The sequence below is a fragment of the Pomacea canaliculata genome, linkage group LG4 (assembly GCF_003073045.1).
Source record: "Pomacea canaliculata isolate SZHN2017 linkage group LG4, ASM307304v1, whole genome shotgun sequence".
Classification (NCBI taxonomy): domain Eukaryota; kingdom Metazoa; phylum Mollusca; class Gastropoda; order Architaenioglossa; family Ampullariidae; genus Pomacea; species Pomacea canaliculata.
The window spans coordinates 6369221-6393382 of NC_037593.1; the positions used below are offsets into that span (position 1 = coordinate 6369221).

Sequence of the window (24162 nt, forward strand, 5' to 3'; positions counted from 1 at the left end):
CGGTCCTGTCTAACCTGTAGATGCGCCACAACAGTAAGCAATCTTCTTTCCTCTATACATCGCAGCTGACAGGAAAGAACGAAGACGGACAACTGAAAATTTACATAAATTCTATAGCTAGTAACCAAGAAGCCTCCACAGCACATTAACTCTTTTTTTTTATTTTTTATGTTTAGCCAATATTTATTTGTAGATTTAGTCATAACCACGTGACAACTAAGACTTGAAAGATTCGTAACACGTAAATGTAAAACACTTTAATTGATTCTCTTATTGGATTTTTGGAAAAATTTTGTCTTATCAGTAATTTAGATGAAGACATATTTTTTATTTATTAAAGGCCCTTGATAATAAAATCATAATAAAAATTCAAAATGCTTATCTAAAGTCTACTATAAAATTCTACAATTTAATATAAAATATTTTAATATAATACATGTATATAATTTATTATTTTTGGAATTCTAGAATTTCTCATCATCATATAAGATTTTTTTATACTTCTGCCTTTCTTGTTCTTACTTTTTTTTCTGAAGGATATGGGCTTGTCATGCAGCGACAATCGTTAGTTCGATCTTATGTTGGTGTAAACATCGCGTAAATGTCAGTAAACACAACACAGCAAGAAAGAGCCGAGAGCAGATTTCTCGGAAGTCGAGTACCCCTACCCGGTATGCGAAACATACAAAAGTTATATATCCCTCAGCGCTCATCTACAAACATATTTGAATTCTTTATACGTGTCAGCTTATTTTAAGAGCTGCATATTACGTATAGCTCTCTCTCTCTCTGTGCGTGGGTGCGTGCGCAAGCGCGCGTGCCTGTCTAGATGTGCTTAGCTCGAGCTCAAGTATTTTTGTGGGCTTGTTTCACGCAAAACGTGACTGTGAATGTTGCCGCGAGGTTGCCTGTTCGCCTGTAATCAAGATAATTGCACAAATGATACAGCCTTTGCACGACATTCTCCATCAAATGCCAGGAAGCGAGGAGCCATGACCACATGTTGACTGCACCGAGGTTCAAAGGGACTGCTGCCTGCATCATCAGCGAGAACAGGAGCAAGGAGTGCCTTCTATGGCCACAATAAAGTAGCACTAACAGAACCCTCGCTTGCTGTCTAGAGATTGAACTGGGTGCAGACATTTCCACACTTCTTTAATGTCATGTGCTCGAGGACAGACTTTTTTGGTTTCAAAGACATTCAATAATGAAACTTTGGTAAATGATTTTATTTCAGTCGACACAAATATGCAAAGTAACAAACTTAATTCTATACACATTGGGTGAAGTGCTAGGTTTAATTTTATTTATTTCCGTGCTACGAAGATGAACTTGTAATCTAAGGAACATGTAGTGGGACTCCTAGAATTCTTTTTAATGCAAAAATGTGAAATGTTACGCCCATATTTCTGATACATACGACATCATAAGAAAAATTCTGACAAACAAATTTTAAGAAAACATCAGGGAATGGTTCATCCAATAGACCACAACGCCCGAAGGATTCTAATTAAACTTTTTTTGACACGACTAGCCATGCCACTTAGACATGAGAGGACAGACGAGTGGGGATTAGATACCGAAATATTTATATATAGTTACTATATATAAGAGAGAGAGAGTAGGAGCATGTGTCGCCAAATCGCACCAAACGGAGAACATTCATTTTTTTCCCACACTGCGTGAATAATGATGAAATCAAAGTGGTCGTCAGTGCGAGTGGTCTTAGTCGCATGTCGTAAGTCTAAAACTACCTTACTTGATTGGAACAACAACAACAACAACAAAACAACAACAACAACAACAACAACAACAACAACAACAACAACAGTGAATGAAGTCAAGTGATGCTCGCTTAGCAAAATATTGCGCTTCAGAAATAAAATAAATAGTCCCTTCTCTCCCATCAACCTTCGCAAAACACAAACTCGTGGATTTGTGCGATTGAAAGCCAGGTTGGGGAACCCTCCGCATACTGAATTCTGGAAACAAAGCCAAACAAATCAATCTTAATTCACACAGTCGCCTCGGGTGCTGGGAGATGAATCCTTTGGAAACACGGCGGAAATGTGCCAGCAGCAAGGCAGGCCGCTAAACAACCGCCTGTCTCTGCAATATAATAGTCCCCCGCGCTTAACTAATTAATAAACTGGGGTACTCCAGCCGTCTGGTCAACAACAACAACAACAAACAACAACAACAACAACAACAACAACAACAACAACAACAACAAGCAAACGGGAGCCACAACAAATACTTTGTAACAGAATATATGTCCGCACTGGTGCAGTGGGCGTTTGCTGCGATAGTTCTGGTTCTGGCGTTTGGTTTGGCATCGACCTGTGTCAGTGAACTTCATAACGGTGCAACGTCATCACGACGCCGCTGCTGCCGTCGCAGCGGTAACTGTCGTCTGCTAGAAGACGAAGTCGCAGCGCCGGTGACAGTGGTAGCGCCGGACTGAACGAGGGCTGTCGCCGAGCCTTGTCGCTGTTGTACTCCGACTACCAGCGTTGTTGCTACTTCCGTCAACACTCGGACTCACAGTCGACAGACGGTTTCCTGTCTCGCCAACAAAACGATGTGCTGACGGAACACGGCAACCCCCAAACCAAGTCAGCAACACCAAGTTTCTTGAATTAAAAGACTTGGAATTAGTCTGCTGTTCGCTGGTTGTTAACCAACATCCGCACGAGGTACCTTATGCTGGGCTGCAATCTGCGACGTGCAGTTGAACTGTTTACGACATTGACATAACGAACTACGGTAAAGGAGGGAAAGCAGACGAGCAGTGCTGTGGCAGTTTCGCTGATGGACGAGCCTGATGAGGGGAACTGACAGAGCAGACAAACCGTCGAAACAACTAAATCAGTGAAGCATAATGGAACCTCCTCGCTTGCATCGGATGCACGCTTGAGTGACCGCCTTCAGCTCCAAAAATTTAAACTACGGAATCAGCAATGCTGAGTAAGGTGGGTGATGTACGTTGATCGTTGCTGATTAACAAGTTTAACTTTTTATATATTTTCTGTATTAATTACGCTTCTGTCACTATTACTTGTGTGTGTGTGGTTTATCACACACATCGTAGATACTTCTGTAGTTTAGTTCTCGCAGCCATCCGCCCTAAATAGAAATGTTGGGTGAAAAGCGAGGATGTCGACATCAGGAGTGTATATGATCTACAAAGTAGCGATAATTTCTCGGAAAATCCGTTCTGGTACAAAGTGTGGCGACAGGAGGGGTTGGCGAGATAACGAGTTGAGACTGCACATGTACAGCTACATCACACTCTTCTACAAACACTAGCACCTTCACTGAGTCTTGTGTCTGTTTCCTGAAATTTTCAGGGAAATTCTCGTCCAAAAATTTAAAGTCTACTGAGGTGATTGTTTTGTGTAAGATGATATTTTCTCTCCGTTCTCAACACACACGCCGAAAAATACATACTGTTAATAATATTGCCATGCAAAGAAAGGGGTTTAACTCGTGACGTCACCTTTGTGCACCGAAACTCCTAATTAACATTTAATTAGTTGTAACATTAGCTGTAACCTTGACAACGTAAGCGAATCCACGATCAGGATTTTCAGGATGTCTATGCTTCTAACCTTTCCTGTACACTGTGGTGTTTGAACTCATGTATCTCGAGAACGGAAGAGGGCTAAAACAGTATCTTGCACCGAGCTTTACCCATTCACTAGGAAAAAAAATCTGCATCCCACTAGACTTTGAACTCATTGTTTCCTAAGGTTGAAGGTTGCATGAATGTTCAGATACCTTTTCCCACACATAAATCGTGCTCAAGCTTTGAAATTTAAGGACACTCGTATTTATGAAAATGAGTTGCAAACACTCGTGCATCCCGGCTCTGGCCATTGATGCTAGCAGTCAGGCCAGTCTTAGCCCAATGTGCAAAGGGCCCTCACGCCACGATCAACGGTGTTGGGATCTAAAGTCACATATCAATCAAAGCGCGCCCCTTGAGCGGGCCTAGGCAGATGCTCGTCCGCCTGCCTAAGCACGGCCCTGCTAGCAGTACTTGTAACGATGCTCATTATCTCGTGTGGAAAGAAAGCCGGATTGGGGAGGTTGGGGTGGTAGGAGTGGTGGTGCACTCGGCATTATCTCCCCTTAACAGATAAATCTCTCAATTATCTATGCAACGTGCAGGAAATAGCCTTTCCTGTACATTGTTCATTTTTTTTTCATTCAGGTCAGTGAACAGCAGGTTTTGCCATAAAATTCCAAATGACATGAAAATAGATTGTACATTAGAAAAACCCTGACCGATGTAACAAGAAGTCTTATTTAGAGTAGGGATGGGGAACGTCTGGCCCTCGAGCCGTATATGGCCCTCAAAATCAGTTAATCTGGCAACCACAAATTAAAAAAAATATATATAAGCTTTTTTGAAAACAACATAAATGTATATTAAATAAATCATATTATAATGTAAATGTTGGTTGACAAGCAAGGAACATCCATTATGGGATAGACAGGACACATACGAGTCCAGCACATGACGGGAGCGACACGTATACTTCTCGGGTCGTTGCCTGCGGCCTGTGTGGACAATCTACAATCTAGGAGAATTATGCATTCATGTGACCTTCACCTCAAGCCGAGGATAGACCACTTCCAATGATACTTGTAGTGCTCTTATAGTGTCGGCTCATAACAAACAATATAATAATCAATATTGCTGTGTGCTTTAGTTCAAGTTTACGAATATCCAGCATTATCCTTTCATGGATTTCCAAGGGATGAACAAATGGAAAAATCTTTGGCTGCTAAAAATTCTGAAAACCCGTTTGAGTTTATGAGTTTATTTTTGTATGTGCGAGCATGTCTGCGTGTAGCATGTGTGTAGAGACTTCATGAACTCGTCCATCAGGAGGAGGTATGTGTGTGCTAAATAGTCGTTATTATTATTAATATACAATGCACAATCACAAACCAAAAATTGTACGCTAGGAACAAAAGGTTTTGTTACTAGATACTGTCTCCTGTAGGATCTTTCTAATTATAAACACATATTTTACAGACTACAAACTGTTGTATTATATGCTTTTCATAGGAGCAGAGCATGATTTAGGGTGATTTATTTGCATACACAACTGGTAAAAAAAAGTGTAAAAAACTGGAGGTGGGTAACTGAACCGTTTAGTACACCGCGTGTCAGTAACTTGAAGATGCTGTCAGTTTGCAGAAGCGGTTGTCAACGCCTGTCCTTACTAAGGAATGGCATGAGACCACTCTGCCGTGGAGAACAGGGGCTCTTCTTGGCGACGCTCGTTGTGCTCGGACTTAAAAAAAAGTTCTTTACAGGGGCAGCTTATGTCGCATTGTCACGTGATACAAGAAGTCCCAGCCTTCACAGAGGTAAGTAGTATGTCTCTTGTAGTTCGCTCATATGCAGTTGCCAATATTTTGGCACGTTATTCTGGGAATTGGTTATATAAGAGCACCCATTTTTTGTAAAACGAAACTACAAAAAATTAGGGTTTTTGTGGGGAGCGGGGAAGGAATTGAGTATAACCTCACGAATTCAATCGGATTTGACGAAATAGAAAATGTAGCTTATTTCAGCCCGTCTCTTCTTAATCACTTTCTTTGTCCCGCTTAAAATCATAATTTTAAATAACAAATGACATCAAAATTTATTTTATATTTGAGGATTTCAGAAACGAAAGTGTTTATAAAAGTATTTCAGCGAAATGTGGAGCGCTTTTTACACGTTTTCTGATTCAAGCGTTTATATTAAACACATTTCTACAGCCCGCTGTCGAAATTCTTAAAAACAAAACAAATGTATATCGTGGGGACATTTTGGGGACCGAGCAATAATAGATAATTGTTTGTTTTTACGACCTCTTGACAAAACATGTGACGACAAGGTTTATGATATAAACGTACTATGCGACAAATTCAAAAGAAAACGTTTTTTTCTAAAGGAACTTTTACTACTTGTGGAGAAACTGTGGGCTGGCTGAAAAAAAACTCGTCTTGTTTAAATGTAAAAGTCTACATTGTGCATGCAGTTGTGAAAAAAAAATCCTGAGTATTTACTTTACCAACACTCACTAACTACAACACTGGCAAACCCCATCTAGGCATAGTTGGGAACAATACTCAAGACGGGACCTCTAGATTATCTGCCCCCTTTTTCATTGCCTGCAATGCTTGCCGTTTATTGCTAATTCCTGAAGTAAACAAGTCCAAGTATCAGTGGCTAGTGGCTTGTTCTTCTGTGTCAAGCCGTACATCCGTGACCTCTAACTTCTGGCGGTCACGTGCCTTGATAGTAAGTGACCTTCAGTTGGGGCATCCGGTTCGTGCGAAATGCCGCGGTCTGCCGACGGGTCGGTGGCCATGGCGACAGGCGAGCGAGTAGAAAGCCATTACAGTGGAGCCTCGGTTAGCGAACGCCTCGGATACGAATATTTCGGATCGACAAATTTTGTTAAGTTTTGTTCGGATAGCGAAAAATTCGGAATTTCCGTGATAACGAACAGCCGTGAACCACACGTGACCGACGCAGGCATGTCTCTATGCCAACAAATGAATTGAAAAAGGAAATGATTTCAAAGTATGAAGGTGGCCATGCGTCTTGTTGGATATGTGATGTCGTTATTACGAAGAGTTTTTACAAAAAAAAAAAAAAAAAGCAGGAGCAGACACTGGACAAGTTTTTTCCTTTAACCTCAAAGCTACAGAAAAGGGAAGTCAGCCCGTTTTTATAATGTCCCGTGTGCTCATGGGAGGGAATCAAAGCAATGATTCCACCCATTCTCCCCACACCTCCATCCACCCACGCCGTCCAAAAACGGCAAGTTTTTGATGTTTAAATGCTTTTCGTAATGTTTTTATGTTTATTTAACTCCACTTATATTGTATTATAAACTGTTTTCTCATTAAAACAAATAACCTATATAGCCTGTAACTTTAAATATTAGCGAGTCAAACAGGGGCTGGGAACGAATTAAATCTATTTCCTGTTTTCTTATGGAAAAAGCTTTGTTTCGGATAACGAACATTTCGGATAACGAACAGCTTTCCCGAACGGATTAAGTTCGTTAACCGAGGTTCCACTGTACCTGTGCCTGGAGGATCTAGTCTAATGGTGCTGGACCAGAACTTCTCCCGATCTCGCTTTCCTTTGTTTTCCAGTCGGTCACCCGAGTACCGGAAGTCTGTGAGTGCGCGTGCGTGACCTTTTGTGCGACAGTAGCAGTGTTGAATATCAGGCTTTGGCACTGTCACGGCTGAGTGAATAGTATGGCACAGGTAGCTGGAATAGCACCTTTACATGTGGCAGCCTTCTCTAGCATCTTGACGATTGGCAGCATCTAGCATCAATTCACTCGTCAAGCCTCAAGTCTCTGACATCTTTACATTCTGGAGCAGCTTTGCACCTATCCAGCCTTTTCTAACTTTTTTTACTTGGCCATTTCTCGACCATTTTTCAATTGGCTAACTCCAGCTTCTTCCAAGCCTTCCTTTCAAATCTGTACAATTTCTCTAAGCACAAAAACATAGATAGGTAGATAGAAACGACAGAACGCACCGGCTTTCAATAAATAAAATAAAAAGTACGAAGATTAAGTTTTGCACGAGCAGTGACAGGACATCGGTTTTTGTCTTACCGTATTAAATTTCTTTGACAGCATTCACGGTATTCTGCTAGTTTTATTCTTAGAAAAATCGATACTTAATCTAATCTTTTTAACCCCCCACCACACTGGTAGGGTTTCGACCTCAAGTTCGCTTCTCCTGGCTAACATATTCAGCATGAAGACTAGGTAAACAGACTGCTTGACGAAGTTTGAGAGGGAGAGGACAAAAGGGCGTTAACCCCTGGGAAAACGGAAAGAGTGGTTCATCCACGTGATCTAATAACTGTATTTTTATGATGCAGAGAGATGGCTCATTCTATCTTTATATAGGAGGCAGCCAGCATAATGCAGAATTTTTTAAAAATCAAATGCCGTGTATGCTAACTTGAGGCACATTTTGATGTTAATACAGTTTTTTTTTTTGTGGAGGAAGTTACTTTTTTCGTTTTTTGTACTTGAGTTGGAACAGTGATGTAGATATTTATGAGACCTAATGATACTTAAGCCATGTGATGTGAAAGGTTTGTTTCAAGTAATAAGTTCGGATGAAAAAAGACTTTTTAAGGACTTCACTAGACAATATCTCTGCGAATGATTTTTAATTAAATTCTTCTACAAGTAGCACTAAATATGGAAAGACGATACACATTTTTTTGGGGACTGATATTCTGTAGTGTACCCTGTAGTGTAAGTGGTAAAACACTTGCTTGTCATTACTACAGTGAGATTTAAAGGTTCCTGGTTCAGATCTCTGCTCAGGACACTCACTTATCTGAAAGTAACACCTAGTCGCAGAGTTGATTGTCGGAAGAAAAGTGGGAAAGAGTTTTATCCCGAGTCTTTCAGTTTCCCTCTCCATCGTACGCCTCCCTTCATAGTGCGAAAATTACCTTTAGGACAGTGGTTCTTGTTTGAGGTAGCGAACCCACAAGTTTCATATGCACATTCACCGAACCCTTCTTTAGTGTCATCACGAATTGCGGGTGTGTCTTGAGCTCCGTGGCGGAGGCTCCGCCGAACCCCTGAGACCGACTCACTGAACCCCTAGGGTTCGATCGAACCCCGGTTAAGAACCACTGATCTAGGAGAAGCACCTTCCTGCCGCTTCAGGCACCCTAACCAATGATAATGGGGACGAATATTATGGAGAGCTTACTTAACTCCCTCGCCCAGTCTCGTTGCACATGTGTAAGGTTTATTACGCAGCGATAGGTGGCACTGCAGCCGTCAACAGTTTGAATCAGATTTGCAGGCCTTCATTTCTTATTTTATCTAGTCGTTAGTACACGTGCACTGAAGTGATATGACTTGCGTGTTGAGCGTGGTACATCTGTGTCACTCACGTGTTTAAGAAAGTGTGCGTGCGTGCGCGCATCAATAAAAAATAAATTTGCATTACCTCTGTAATAAATTGTAATCGAAGAAAACAAGAAACAGAATTCACTCTCATATGGTGTGTGTGTGGAGGGAAGGGAAGTGCGATGAATGTGTTTGAAGAGGTTTTACGAGTTTAACCTGTCATTAACCCTTACAGCGTTAAAAACCTGCTTTAGTTCCATTCACAATGTTTCTTGGTCTCAAAATTGGCAAAATGGTTGATCGTTACATGTACTACACTCATGCTGGAAACGATTGGTGACTTTTCCTTCGTCCCGTTCTGGAATTAGAAATAGCTGAGCTTCAGCACGAGCCGGAAGTAGATGTGCGCACGCGCCAAGTTTTTGCAACTGCAAACTGCGTCACAGGCTGGAGCGAGGCCGACTGTCGAGAAATCTGATAGCCTGCTTTAAAGTATACCAGAATCAGATTCCGTTTTGGTGAGAGAAGACGCTAGAGAAAAGGTCTCTTTCCAAAACAAGTGTCTACTGACGATTTAAAAAAAGTTTTTGCTTTAAATTATCCACGAGAAGGTGGCGGAAGGATCCAGCAGTGCACACTCAGTCGTAACAGGAACACAGGCACGAGTGCGCATATAGATCTGTTAAGGGTGGGAGGTGGCTTGAACTGGAAGTTACACTTTCTGCTAGACACACACACTTTCTGTAACACATGAGACCATGACATCATGACCAACATGGACTAAGTGCATGGATGAGGGTGCAGGACTGAGGAATGAGTGGCACAGCACGCTCGATTGTCAACGATATTTCTTCAAGAAATGGGTTTTGAGGTCAGATTTGAGGGGTTCGAACGTTGGAAGAGAACGAGAGAGAGAGAGTTTGACCTAAAAGAAAGGATTTCTCCCGTCTGAGGCATAGAAAGGAGGGCAACACGAGCAGACCGAAAAGTCCGCCTTGGGAGGTAAGAAGTCAGAAGCTCAGACAGGTCTTTTGGGGCGAGGCCACGAAGAGAACGGTAGCATTAGGCAGCATTAGGGGCCTAAAAATGAAAAAAAAAATGTAAAAAGACCAGTGGGTCTAGACAGTGAACGAAAGTGTCTCACTTGATAAAGCAAGGCCTCGTTTCTACTGAGCAAATGCTCGATTAGGCAGAGGCAGTTTTCATGTCACTGGTCCTAGCAGGCTTCCATCCTCCCACGAAGCCTCCCCGCACTTTGGTTCAGAATGGTTTACTGACAATGAAAACTATAATACAGTCATTTTACAAGTGTTTAAAAATATTTTGTACCGTACACACCATAATACACTCATTTTACAAGTGTCTTAAGGATTTTTAAAATCCCGTGTGCACTGGGTTGTGTATATTCAATATTCACTAGGGTAAGCAAGTCACTCAAACCTATTCATTGTGCTATTGTAATTAACTGTAACAACAATAGAACTGGTCGATTTGCTGTATTAGTTCTGAGATTGACACTGAAGCAAATGGCAAAACTGTCATTAGTACACAAATGAATAGCTTACAGAAACTTACTTTCGTTTCCTTTTTTTTTTTTTCATTTACCAACGAAAAATAATTCCTGCACTGGAATGTTTTATTGTCGACTCTTCATCTTTGACAGTTGTAACTCATCAAAAAGGCTAACCTCTCTGCACTCTATTCTGCACAAGATAAACACGAAAAACACTTCTGAAGAGAGTGAAGACAGAATGGAAGGAGAAGTTCCAAGATTCTTCCATTTCAGCGCTCAAAGTTCTAGACACACAGAACAGAAGAAATCGAAGTTCCAGCGAGTTATTCCATCAAGCAGAAAAGGAAACCTCTTCTGCACGGAGCTCTTGAGCAGCTCCTTCCACATGAGGAGCTTTCTGTCTCCTCTTCCCTGCAGGAGGACATGGACTTCTGTCTGTGGGATGCTCTGTTTTGAGACTCGCTTCCTTCCGGTGTGTCGGACTGTTTGTGTGATTTTTGATGTGTATGAATATTATGTTTCATATGTCAAGAAGAGCATTCAACGATCTGCTGACCAGCATCCCACCATCAATAGAAAGTATGAGCAAAATTTGTGATTAATCAGCAACATAGATAACAACAGCAGCAAAGAGACACTCCACTTCAGTGTCCTAGAAAGAAACAAGTTCTGTCAAAAAGTGCTAATAATGTTTTTACGAAATTGAAGTGCTTCATTTCCCTCGGAAAGGGAAAGAAAACCCCAACAAATGTGCATATTAAGGATTCTAATAAGGTTTGCAGACTAGGAGTGTAGAAATCTCTAATGGCTGCACCACAAAAACAAGTTAATTAAATCATGACAACATTTTATGCGAGTCCTTTCGATTTCTCTGTTACATATTATTCTTAGTGGCAGCCATTCTGGCACTGCTGCAATGGTCAAAGGGATTTTGTATAGCAATACCATCAGGTGTAGCAATACTATCATGTACAGCAAGACCATCAGGTACAGCAATACCATCAGGTGCAGCAATACCATCAGGTATAGCAAGACCATCAGGTACAGCAAGACCATCAGGCACAGCAAGACCATCAGGTACAGCAAGACCATCAGGTACAGCAACACCAAGTGTGCTACCAAGTACCGACTACCAAGTGCTACCAAGTACAAGTCCCTCATCCCCCACTTGCTGTACGGATTCAAGACAAGGACTTAGCTGACAGATACGGAGGAGGGGGATCCAGGCATTTAAAAACATGTGCTTAAGAAAACTCCAGAATCTGACATTGTCAGTCGCTGTGTAGTTATTTCCCCTATCAACCAGTTCCCGCGGAGCAGCATGGCCACTTGTCAGACGGTATCAGTCAAAGGATGACTGAGGAATGAATGAATGAAAGCTATTCCGATAACATATGTTGTGTGTGGAGCAGAAGATAAATCTGTCTGTGGACTATCTACATGAATATCTTATTCCTTCTTCGCAGTCATTCATCTCTGCTTCATTTCTTTCTTAATGTCGAGCACACAAGAAAACTACACAACGAAAAGATAAATACATATTTATATATTTGCTGGGAGAGAGCTAGACAATGAAAGAGAGAGAGAGAACACACACAGAGAGAATGTTGCTGATGTCTTAAAAACAAACTAATGAGATATCTGCTTAGCATTGATCATTAGTTTCCAAGTTGGATGTCGTCAAAGCCGGGGATCTTTAGCACCACGTTTCCCCCATTAGAGCTCACTCCTTTTTATGTCTGGCTGAATCAGTTTTTTACCACTCCGTCTCTGACATATTAAATCTCTTTTCTACTCACTAAAGCAAGCGCTAATTAGTTTTTGCTTTTCTTATGGGAATTATTTCCTCTGAACGCCTCTTCGGACTTTCTCTATACGTGGCATTGATTTCAGCTCCGGAGGGATCTGTGCCGCTCACAGTTTAATGAAACCAGACCCACTTTTACAAAGATAACTATGGAGGAAGCTTAAAATCGCACTTCTCTGACCTTGGAAACCACTTTTATTCTTGCTTTGTAATCTTCAGAGATTTTGAACTACACACTGTTGCCCCCGGTCTATGGTTAAGCTTCTGTCATTAGCATGTGTTTATTTTTTGGATGTTAAACCTTGAGATTTCGGGAATTCGTCTCTTGTTTGGCCCTCGGAATTGTTGTTTAGCATTCCGCCTCCACTCTCGGTATTTACCTCGTCTTTCAAAGCCACTTTTTCCCCAGCTGTTCTTGTTTTCTAGTTGTATTGCCGGATCAAATGTCTTTCCATCATTACGACTGGCTTTATCTTTTGTTCTCCCTGCATCCAGTTTCTTGACATTATTATGGGTATTTTTATGTATTTTTTGCTGCTAGCCGATCAACATGTTTTTCTCTTGCGGCTTAATCCTATCTCACATCGAGTACTACCAATTAATATTAGGATAAATTGTGGTGTTTTTATCCGATCCTGCTGTCCGCTGCTTGGTTATAGCTAGGAAGGCATCGGGGTTAGTTATCTGTGAAGTTACTGGCCCTGTCATGTCACGACATTTTTTCAAACAGGTTTGTAATCAAAACATTTTCGAAAAACTCAGTTTCATCTGTCTACCGTAAGCCACAACCAGTTAGTCACAATTCTGATTCAGAGACTGATTCTGATTTTGCATTTCTTGTGCTCATTTCTGGTTCCAGCTATTTTTCCTGTAGGAAGAGGATGGTAAACATGTTATCCAAACATAGTTTTCAAAACAGGTTTGCCCCGTGTTTTACGGTTGTATGGAAGCCTCTCTGTGCGACATCACCTTAGGATTACATTATATCCTTACTACCTTGTTAAGCAGCGAAGAGTTTCCATCTTATGGAATTTGCTTTGTTCGGTTTCCAAACGAGATGTAATCAAGTGCAAGAGATCAGTGAAGTAGCTGATGTCTGACTACTTGACAACACGCTCACATGGATACGCGCTCTCAAAGCACACCGCACGCATGGACGCCCGTGCTTCTTTAAAGGCCTAATTGCCGAAACTTCAAACCTCCGAAAGCCCTAAAGTTCCATTGTATTAGCAAATATATTGGCAATGTATTAGCTAAAAGGTATGAATTAAGTTCAGCATGTTGAGGAAAGTTTGAATGTCCCGAGTGTTCATCCCAACACCATTGGTTTACTCACTTTACTGTAACCTTGACACATCTTTGCCAGACAGATCATTTGATCATGTTTGACATTTGGCTGGTTACAAACGGCCTTTAACGACAGAAAGACGATGTTGTGCCTCGAGTGTAGCAGGGAAATTTACTCCATACATGTAACGCACATTGTTCAAGCCTCGGTGAGTTTCTGATTGGCTGAATGAGCTCATCTGAGGGCGGTGTGCACTGAAAGCACCAGTAACTGAGCTTTTACTTGCTGAAGAAGGCGTATGGATATACATCAATAGCTCAAGTGAGCGCTAATTTTTTTTTATCTTGAGTTGAGTTGTTTAGTTGTCTTTCTACCTTCTTTAAATATGTACATCTTATGCACATCAGATTAAATAGTCACATCGAGATATCTTGTGCGCTCGATTTTCATTGGCTGTCGTTGACGGGAATCGGGTACCAGGGACCGGAAATGCCGGCTGATTATCAAAATGACTTCTAGCCGTCTGGCAGGTTGTCTTGTCGGGCCGTTAGTGCGTCGCCTGACAGCTGGATAAACACCACGTGCAGACGGAAATCTTCGCGCGTCGCCACGCTCCTGTCTCACTCCGATCCAGTCACGTGCCTGATGAGGTCAAGTCACGTGGAATTACGCATTAAGCGATGAACATTATTTTTCTTTTTGCCTTTATTGGCGACTAGCAGCGCAAGCTTAAAGTTCCTGGATGTTTTCTCTGACTTTTTTGGCTGATGTCGGAGTGCCGCTATGTTCGGCTAGTTAAGATGGTGTAAAATATCGAACGCGTTTGCTAGAATTGTCTGACTAATCCCTCGCTTGTCAGAACGAACTCCGCTACGCGTATATCGAACACCTCACCTGTTAGCACCTGTCTCCACCAGATCGCTTGGCAATACATTTAATGCCGCTCCTTAGCTTTTTTTTAAGTGATAGTCCTGTGCAACAGTTGTTTTGTGTGTGTTTTAAAGAAGACAGTTTGCTGTCATATATTTCGCCCTTCCACCTGAGTGTCTATTTTTCCGAGGACAATTATAGCATCGTCATCATGGAGGCAAACATTCATTACCGCCGAGAGCTCAATTTTAACTAAAGCGGCTTTCTGCCTATTCGCATCAGTGCGTGTCCTCTTGAGGATGAAATCGTGAGAGTAGTTGGCGCAGACCAATCAGAAACTACTTGACGGCCGGCCTGTGCTATTTATAGCTCACATCCTTCCGCGGAAAATGAGAGCGTCGCTGGTGGAGGAGTCGCCAGTCACATCAACAGGGTCGCCATCCACGCATATCGATTCAGGACCTCATTTTGTTTGGTTGTGATCGAAATGTCCTTTTTCTACCTCATTCTTTTCTTCTCACATTCCAAGTTGTGTCTTCACCTCCTCCCACTATTGACATTTCTACACCATGCAACTCGTCATGGAACGGCCCAGGAAAAGCATTAATATGATGCTGATAGACGCCCAGCGTGTTTGGTCTGAGGATATTAGTAATAAAAGAAACAAATATGTCACATGTCTCACTAAGGGGATTTTTTTGCCAGGCTCCGCGCAAGGACACGGTTTACAACACTTTATCACTGATCAATAAGCCCTACACTGCGATGCTCGGAACATTAATTCAGCTCGACAGCTGCGGTACTTCAGTGTCATAGACACTTCTGAAACGATAAACATGTCTACAAACTCTTGTGTCTACACTCTTCGTGTTTCCCTTTGCTCCTGCAGAGAAAAAAAAACAAACTGTGCGTAGTTTCTATATCTTCTTTCCCTTGCTGGTTCCAGTTCGGAATGGATGTGGAACTTACGTTGAAATTTAATTGAAGTCTGCGTGGTTGTCCTGGTTCAGACTTGCGAAATGTCGTCCAAGCGCAACAGTGATCGATGCCTTCTGGGATAGTTTCTAAGCCCTCGGCTTCATACAACTTCTCCATGCTCTTTTCTGGTACTCGCTGAAGGCGCTGGTAGACTGTGTTTTGATGGACTCGTAGACTCTTATGTTTTGTTCTGAAACCATTTTTTTTCTTTTGACAGGAGCCGGGAGTAAATATTTAAAGTTCAGTTGTTAATGGTCTTTGTGCTCTCTCTCTCTCTCACACACACACATTGAAGACAGATGTCCAGCAAGTGCATTTGAATGCGTATCCTATGAGAGCGAAGGATACAGAGCGGGAGGGGGAAGGAAGCAAACGAACAATATCCACCCCTACCATAATTAAAAAGCTGGCGATGACCTCTCTAACCACCAGTTTCCTTTGACCTGCTCCACGTGAAGGCAGTCTGTCGGGAGACGAAACACCATCCAAAGGACGCCGGGTACCTCTGCCGGTTACAACAAATGTCAGGAGGCTGGCAAAGCGAAAACATATCGTAGCATGCGTTACAATCTGGTTTCAGCATAAAAACTCTTTACAATGTGTAAAGCAAGTTTTTCAATAACATTAATGAAAGTGTAGTCGTTAGTCTACTTTCTATGTTGCTTTTTTTTGTGACATTGATTTATATGTAGCAGCTGTATCTCACACTGGCTTACTAAGCGCTGACCAGAAATGATGTGTGAATCATCCTTTCTTGCTTTTCCTGTGGAATAGTCTCTTGTCTTCTTCTTAATGTAAAGAAAAAAAGAGGAAGAGTTTTTTGTGGGGAGGGGATTACTTCACTATTCATATTCCTGGCACTGACATGCCACTTTTCGTTCGCTCTTTCTGCTGCTTGCTGGTAGACTACCCACTGGGGTCCGCAGATGTCCTCATAATTTCACCACCGTCGTCCTGGTAATTGCGTAAATTGCTTCCCCTGTTGCCGCTAGGGATTAGGGTGGGAGGGTAGGTGGGTGGGGGTGTCATTTTGCAACGCCCACTCACACCCACGCTGCTCTCACCACTTCGTAAGCAGAACATTCCACCCTGTCATCGTCTTAGACAGTAGCTTTCTTGTATGTAAACTGTCCACCTCAGTTAGTAATACCCATACTTGTCTTTGTTATGTTTGATGATGATAATGATGATGATGTCTATTTACAAAACGCCTTTTTCACTATCGAAGGTCTCAAAGCCCTTTACATACAGAAACATACACAAAAGCGCCTGAGGGCAACACTATATGATATTATTTTTGGTTTAAACAACCGATAATGCATACTGACGATTCCATTCTGATGAAGGTTTTAGCATCGAAACTGTTTGGTTGGCCAGCATTACTGAGTCTGATGTTCGTGCACAAATAATGAGAACCTACAATAGACATAAGAAATGCACTGTACAAAGTAACAAATATTTATTCATGCTTAACTTCGCACACAAACAGGTAAGAACGAAGTGTATTTGCCTTGTTAGGAGTCATCCCCTCCTCAGTACTGTGGAATAAGCAAAAGTAGAGCAATAATGATTGAGGAATGATGCCTTACAATTCTCTCAAGCAGTCCTGCTGCTCTGAATAGGAACCAGTTGAAACCAGCTAGGATTTTAAAAAATATTTCTTGGCTCCATCACCATCGCTCACCTGTATTATTATTATTCTTCAAATGCAGAGTTGGGGAGCTGGGTAGAGACAATGCTATTTTTTATTATTTTTGGTTTAAACAACCGATAATGCATACTGATAATTCAATTCTGATGAAGGTTTTAGCATCAAAACTGTTTGGCTGGCCAGCATTACTGAGTCTGATGTTCGTGCACAAACAAATAATGACAACCTACAATAGACATAAGAAAATATTTAAAATATCCGTAGCATACGATTGTTGGAGGGTCATTTTTGACATTACATGTGGTTGTATTGTTTGGCGGATGAAGAAATGCTGGTGTTTGTTCTTTACACTCTGTCTTGTTTCATCGTACATGTATTCGCTGTACCAAGATTTACTTCTCTTCCCTTCTAATGACACAATGCATGGCAGCTCAGGATTACACGTCTCTTTTCACGGCTGCACTTGAACAGGTTGTTATCTGACTTGTTTTACACCTGACATGAAACATGAACAACATAGTAAAACTGTTAGAAAACGCTAGAGATGGCTTCTAATGTAGCTTGAGAGAAATGAAGCAGCAGATTGCTTGCTTACTGCGAAGATAACGTTGATGATGTCGGTGTCAACATTCACTGTCAACACGAAAGGAAATGCCTCACAGTTCGATAAAAAAATTAAAATAAAATTAGGGTACGGTGAAAGTGCCGACGTCCGCGACTGTTTTATAGATGAAGTGCGGCTGCTTCCAGTCCTCAGGCTGTTTTCCATGTCTTATGCAACGCCGGGTACGACAGACCCGAGCGTTTGACCCCTCCTTCCCCTTCATTCCTGCTGCTCCCGTTCGTCAAGAGTATCGAAAGGAAGCAGAGAATTGAGAATTACGAGCACAGATACGGCAGGAGAGAGAGAGTTGCCACACCCCCACCCTGAGTAGCAAGAAAGAGTAACAAGAATTATGTCCAAGGATAGGCAGCGAAAGTGAAATGGGGTGGCGAGCAGATTTATGCTGAAACCAGATCAGGCAATAGCTGTAATAAAAAAAGCTGTTCCATTTCCACGACACTGAAGGGAGTGCCAGCTACAGCACCAAGAGATCACTGCATGAGCGGATTGGGTCCATCTTCTGGAATCGTGCCAGTGTGCCTCCGGGCACCTGGTCTGCCAGTCCTCGCGTACATTGACCAGTGACTTGTTTGCACTTGGCACTTTGTCTATCTGTCTATATTTCCATGCACAGTGTGTGCTTGCACGTATTTCCCGAATGCATTCATGTGTGTGTGTGTAGAGAGAGAGAGAGAGATTTGTATCTACTTACGTTCACGCATTTTGTAAAAAAAAAAAAACCTCAAGATAATTAGAAAAGGAAATAAATCCCTGTTAAAGGTTACTAGAAGATCATGTTACTGTCATTGAACTTTTTTCCTTCTGTAAGCTTTTTTTCAATGGGTGCTATTTCTGGTGCTTTCTTACTGCAATCCTCATATAATGATTTTAGCTGTTTTGTTCTGTTTCTCTCGCTTCCTTTTCCTTTTCTGTCGGCTTTCATACGTTGCTCTTCGTAAAACGTTTTAGTGAAAAGCATCTTCTTGTCATGATATCTTAAGAGTTCTTCAAGTCAGTTACAATTTATCAGAGCCAAAACCAGGCAAAGACTTAAATTGTTACTGAACATCGTAGTCTGTTCAAAGTCGGCAGGATAACGCTTTCCAGCCCTCGCCATTAGTCGGTCACGTGACCCGGGGCTAAAAAAAATATATAAAAAAAAATACCCTGGCAGAGGCCGTCTAGGAGCCCTGACGCTAAGCTTGAGTGTGTTTTCTAGATGCTCACTCATTTCCACCCCTAATGCGCATGTTTGCTGAATCGATGGTGCGAGAGCTCTTGTGACCGGCCTTCGTCATTCGTTTTCTACGACAAACCAGGCAGTTGGGCAGCTTTCAAATTTTGTGCCGGAGCCCACATTCTCAACTTGACTGAGGGAACTTCTCAGAGCGGGACGGCCTATGAGAAGGGTCTGAGAACAGGTTCAAGTCCGTGACAAGTCCCTGAATACGTTTAGTTGACGGGAACTTTGAAAATGAAGAAAAAAGAGATTTATTGATCAACAGCAGTTCACACGACTTTTTTTTAAGAGGCTTGTTATTTTTAAAACACGCAACCACACACATACATATGCAGTTACAAGCGAATACAAACACATCGTCACGCACACTCTGTCTCTGTCTCACACACACAGAGAAAAGCAGTATCTTGCACTGAACTTTACCCAGTCAATCGAACTAAGCAACACCCGACTAAGAACCATTTTTTTTTTGTTTCACGCCATGCCTCCAGCCATTCTTCTTCTGTATTTGTCATTCTGAATTAAAGCTGTGATCTGATATTCCTCCCGCACCTGGCGTGTCATCAGTCAGTTTCTCTGGACCCTCGCTGGCACCATCAGTTTTGTGGACAAAATTAGACAACATCGCTTTGTTACATTTTTGCCGGCTGTCTTTTACTTCAATGGCATAGGCGGGAGACGAAGCTGTGATGAAGCTGAGCGGAAATTGACAAAACATTTAAATCCTTCGAGGTGAGTACTAAGAAAGAGCTCGCGTGCATCCTCACAGTTCAGCTGTTGCTAAGTTTCCATTATTTACTGTGACTGAAATGCTGGATGAAGAAGAAGAGCGGGAGACACAACAAGACAGGCCTATAAGCGACCTTCATTTCAAATTATCGCTGGATTGTTTAATAGACACATTTATTTCTCTTTGTTGAACATAACATACTAGCCGTTTTCTTATTGATTGTTACATTTCGCATGTCAGTGGTCTCTTTAATTTGTTTATATTGCTGAAGGAAATGCGTAACATTCACAAAAGGAAATAGCACAAGAGAAGGACCTAACAGCAACAAAGGGAAACAAACCACATTTAGCAAGATCGATAATGGGAGTACAGAAAGTCTCTGTGGTTAAGTGGTTAAAGGCTCACTTGTGACCACTGCAGGAGAATTGTTAGGCGTTTAATGCAGATGTAATTTTGTGATGTCCCCAGCTGACATAATTGCTTGTGTCGAGTGCAATATGGCGGCCACTGGGTCTGCGCTTTGCGGTATGCAGGACAGATGTTATGACTTTGGCTGGCATGTAAGCTGAGGAAACATTAATTATTCCTGCATTTAATAAAAATTTGAACAATATTTTATTGAATCTGGATACACATGTAAATTTGTTTTGCACCTGAAATAGTAATTTTGGAACACTGATAGATAATTGGGGGTGGGGAGTGGGTGGGTGTTGACATCAGGTAATCCGGTAAACTTTACGAAATGTTTAAGTGACCAAAAGAATACCCACAACCTGAAACTGCATTAGGTTTCTATGATGGACTGTAGAAGAATATGAAATCTCTCGACTTGACTGATGTATTCTGAAAACTCACGAATGTTGGTACTGATGGGGTGAACAAAATCAGTGCATTCTTATTTTTTATGTCGAAAGATTTGTCCAAATATGTTTCTCAGTGTTTCACGCTAATTTAAACACAATATCCCCTGGGTAAAGCGGTAAAATCCAACGGTAATGTGACGGTTGCCAAGACATTGAGGAGTATGGGCTGTGGGTTCAGGTATCGCTCCAACAGGAAATTTGTCATTGGATCTGGGGCCTGCACACAAGGCTGGCTTGCCTTGATGCAGCCTCATCTGCTAACAGCCAGCAAACGACTTTTAACCGGTGACCGAGACTGCATGCACATCGTAATGCGAGAAAGGGTTATATAGTTCGTGTTGCCCTTCTGTCTAGAAATTTGCGAAGAAATTTCGCTTGGCTTAGCAGTCTCTCCTTTTCTCGTTGGACCGAGATATCTGGCTGCTCCCAAGGTTGCTTTACCCCGGATGTCTGACCCGGTCTTGCGGCTGCTTTATCTGCGATCCATAGTTACCGTTCCCAGGGAGCGCCCACAAGTGGCAGCTGTGGACCAAAGGCAGGATGTAAGCTTACAGGTTATCAGGCGACCTCGCTGGACTGCGCCTGTTAATGGAAGGTTCCTTCTTTCCTGGGAGAGGAGGGTCGGGGGTAGAGGAGCTGTACTCTGGAAGTTACGGTGCCAGACTCTGAAGCAGAAGGTCGCCTGCGCAAATCTCCTTTCCCACCCATCATTCATTCATTTATTCATTCATTCGTTCCTATTACACCTTTCCTCACAACGTATCCACAGCTTTCCTCTTTCTCATCTGTTCGGCGCCATGTTGTCTTTGGTCTTACTCTCTTTTTTTGCCGTCAAGTTTCCAGAAAAGTTCGGCTTTTACTGTGGAGATGTCCTTTCGTCTGAGCACATGACCTATCCATCTCCATCGTTATAATATTAGCCATGTCTTCGTCATTGAAGCGGGAAAATAGTTCTTCTAGGGTTCTCTTTTGTGGCAAATGTACTCACAAGATTCATCTCCGTCTAGTAGTATGAAAGGATGATAATTTTGTCCATCACTTTCTATCATTTTTTCCATTCCGGACAGTAATAATATAAGAATGTAGCTTTGATATAAATTAATTTTTGTAAGTTTTTTGCACCGTGTTGAGATACAAATTTTGTTCGTACTCTGAAAAACAGTCTTGGTGTTACTGACTGCACTTAGTATATCATTTACAGTTCCTCCATCATTTGTAGCAAGGCAGGGAAGGTAATTGAATTTACCATTTGTTTATAATTCATGGCTATATAGTCTAACTTGGAAAGGATGTGGGATGTTTAATTTCATTATCTATGTTTTCTTCTTGCTGATTACTCATACGACTTGACGATTTATTCTTAGTTGGTGTTTGTTTCTTGTATATGACAGTGAACACGAGACAACAGTTCAAGATCTTCTACGTAGTCCAAGTCTTTCGTGTTGATAGAAGGGTCCTCCCCCAATACCTTTCTGGATATTATTTGTTGGGTAAGACCAACACTGATCCACTCATCGATATGGGTACCTAATTTTTGAGGGGAGGTAACTAGCGGGAGACCGCATGCCTTTCCATAAACTCAGTCACCTATTGGACCCTTTACTTCTATATTGCTGCTGGTCTACAGCTACCTCCTAGGTAAATTAAGCTTCGGTCCACAGTTACGACCCCAGGAGAGGATACCCAGCTACAGCGGGATGATAAAAAGAATGCAGGATCAGTCTTGATTGATCACACAGCCACGGCATTGCCTCGGCCACGCCCACATCCTGTTTACCTAAACCCCTTGGACTAGCTGTAAGCCCAGATTTTATACCGGAAACCCCGACAAGCAAAACAAACAAAAAAAAAACACTCTGTCAATCAAGCGATCAAGCACACTACCTCGCCTTTACCTCCCCCCCCCAAAAAAAATAAAAAAGAAAAGAAAAGAAAAATCAACACAATGCGAAAAAGATAATAGGAGAGGCGAAAAGACGAAATTCTTCAATGTGTTACTTCCATTTTCTCCCATTCTCAAAACACAAGTATCTGGAATGCATAAACAGACAATGGAACGAATCAATTGCCAGGAAATATTTAGTGATACAAGAATGCTGCTCTGTGCACTAATGCACGATGTTGATTTATCATCAAGCAAAGAGCATGTTGTTTACCTCTGTCAAATGGGGTGCCGGTAGGTGGGTATTTTACGATGGTCACGAACAAGAAACTCGGAATACCCATACAATGCCTGCGCCAAGAGAAAAGAGACACTCCAGAGATACACTAGCCTTTTAGTTCACTTGTTCTGTAGATGAGGCAAGTAAACTCCATGACAGAAGAAATAAATAAATGACGCAGGAAGAAAGCAAATTCTTTACAGCTACAAAATTGGACTTGCCATATGCTCCGCACGCACACTGCATGCTGCTCAAGAGGGATTGCTTACCGGAGCATTTTATTAACTGAGCAGAACACTAATATTCACACACTCCTTGCCGGTCCAGGAGCCATTTCGTGCCATCCTCAAGCAGAAGAACTTGTTTTGGCCATGTGATACATCACAACAGTCGAGCAGGTAAAGGGAGTGCTTAGGCTTTCGACAAGAAATGAAGTAGATGTTCATGGAAACATCATTGATTTAACAAGATTGAAAAAAATATATCAACACTTTACTGAATAAGAAAAGCATACATGCTCTAAAAATTAATAAATCGGACTTAACAACGTCAGGAATATTAAATACATATTTTTATTAACTTAAAGAAAGCACACTTTCGAAAATTTTGCAGAATGTGTTTGAGTTGATATATTCTTCAATAATGACTTCCTAGGAATATTTGGGATTTTTTTCTGTCATTCTTGAATCAGCGAATAAGAACTTTGCAAAAGATAGAAACATATTAATGCTGATTACACTATTTTTCCTAGAACAGTTATGTATCTCATAAAAAAATCATCCAGAAAGTGAACAAATGATTACGAACTGAAGATTGAACCACACAGAGACCTCGTGTGTAATTCTACAGAGGTGCACGCCTTGTAAGCAATCGTCAAAGGAAAATCCATTTATGACATACAATTGTTTGGGATAATAATTTACGGTTTCTGGTATAATTATTGGGGTTCTGTTGAAAAATGTGAGCTGAGTTTCTTGTGGTCTAAGATTCCTGTTTTTGATCAATGTTGAAGTGAGTAACCAACGACAATCACATTGGAAGTGCCATTTGGGCCACTGGTATTTTGAAGCAGTTATGTTGGACAGTTCCAGAAAGTAATACCTTCACTTGTCACAGGTCATATAACAAGTTCTTACAAAGTGTCACCACCTACCCGGGTCGCCCATTAACGAAAATCGAGAATATTTCGCCACCCTTTACGTCAGCGTCAGCCACAGACTATCCAAAGCGAGACCTCTTCTAGATATTTAAGCTCCTGCTGTTAGGAGTCCATTGAGCTCACCTTTAAGAAATGCCAAGAGCCTTGAGCTTTCTCGAGAACGATGAAGCCGTTTATTTTAAGCTCTGCTAATTTTCAGGAGAATGGCAGTGAGGTTTGGCCCGTTTCTCCGACACTGTAACCAGAATCAGTCGAAAAGGCTGTGATCAATCCTGTCTAACCAGTAGCAAGATGATTGGTCGCGTTGATGTCTAAGGGGGAAATTGAGGGTGGGGAGGGGAAGAAGTTTCACTTTTTGAAGTTTACATTTGAAACTTTA

At 41.7% G+C, this 24162-nt stretch overlaps 1 protein-coding gene and 1 long non-coding RNA gene across 2 annotated transcripts in view; one reads left to right on the plus strand and one right to left on the minus strand.

The window, feature by feature from the left end:
- Nucleotides 1-5369: 5369 nt before the first annotated feature.
- The window catches only part of LOC112561075, a 79526-nt gene continuing 60733 nt past the window's right edge, over nucleotides 5370-24162 (plus strand). The window contains exon 1 of the mRNA XM_025233288.1: nucleotides 5370-5385. The gene's annotated coding sequence lies outside the window, so the exon portion shown is untranslated. The remainder of the gene's footprint in view (nucleotides 5386-24162) is intronic.
- LOC112561077 overlaps nucleotides 22987-24162 on the minus strand; it is a 28811-nt gene continuing 27635 nt past the window's right edge. Inside the window, exons 2-3 of the long non-coding RNA XR_003098651.1 lie at nucleotides 23907-24018; nucleotides 22987-23040 (exon numbers count right to left, since the gene is read on the minus strand). This is a non-coding gene — a long non-coding RNA (uncharacterized LOC112561077). The remainder of the gene's footprint in view (nucleotides 23041-23906; nucleotides 24019-24162) is intronic.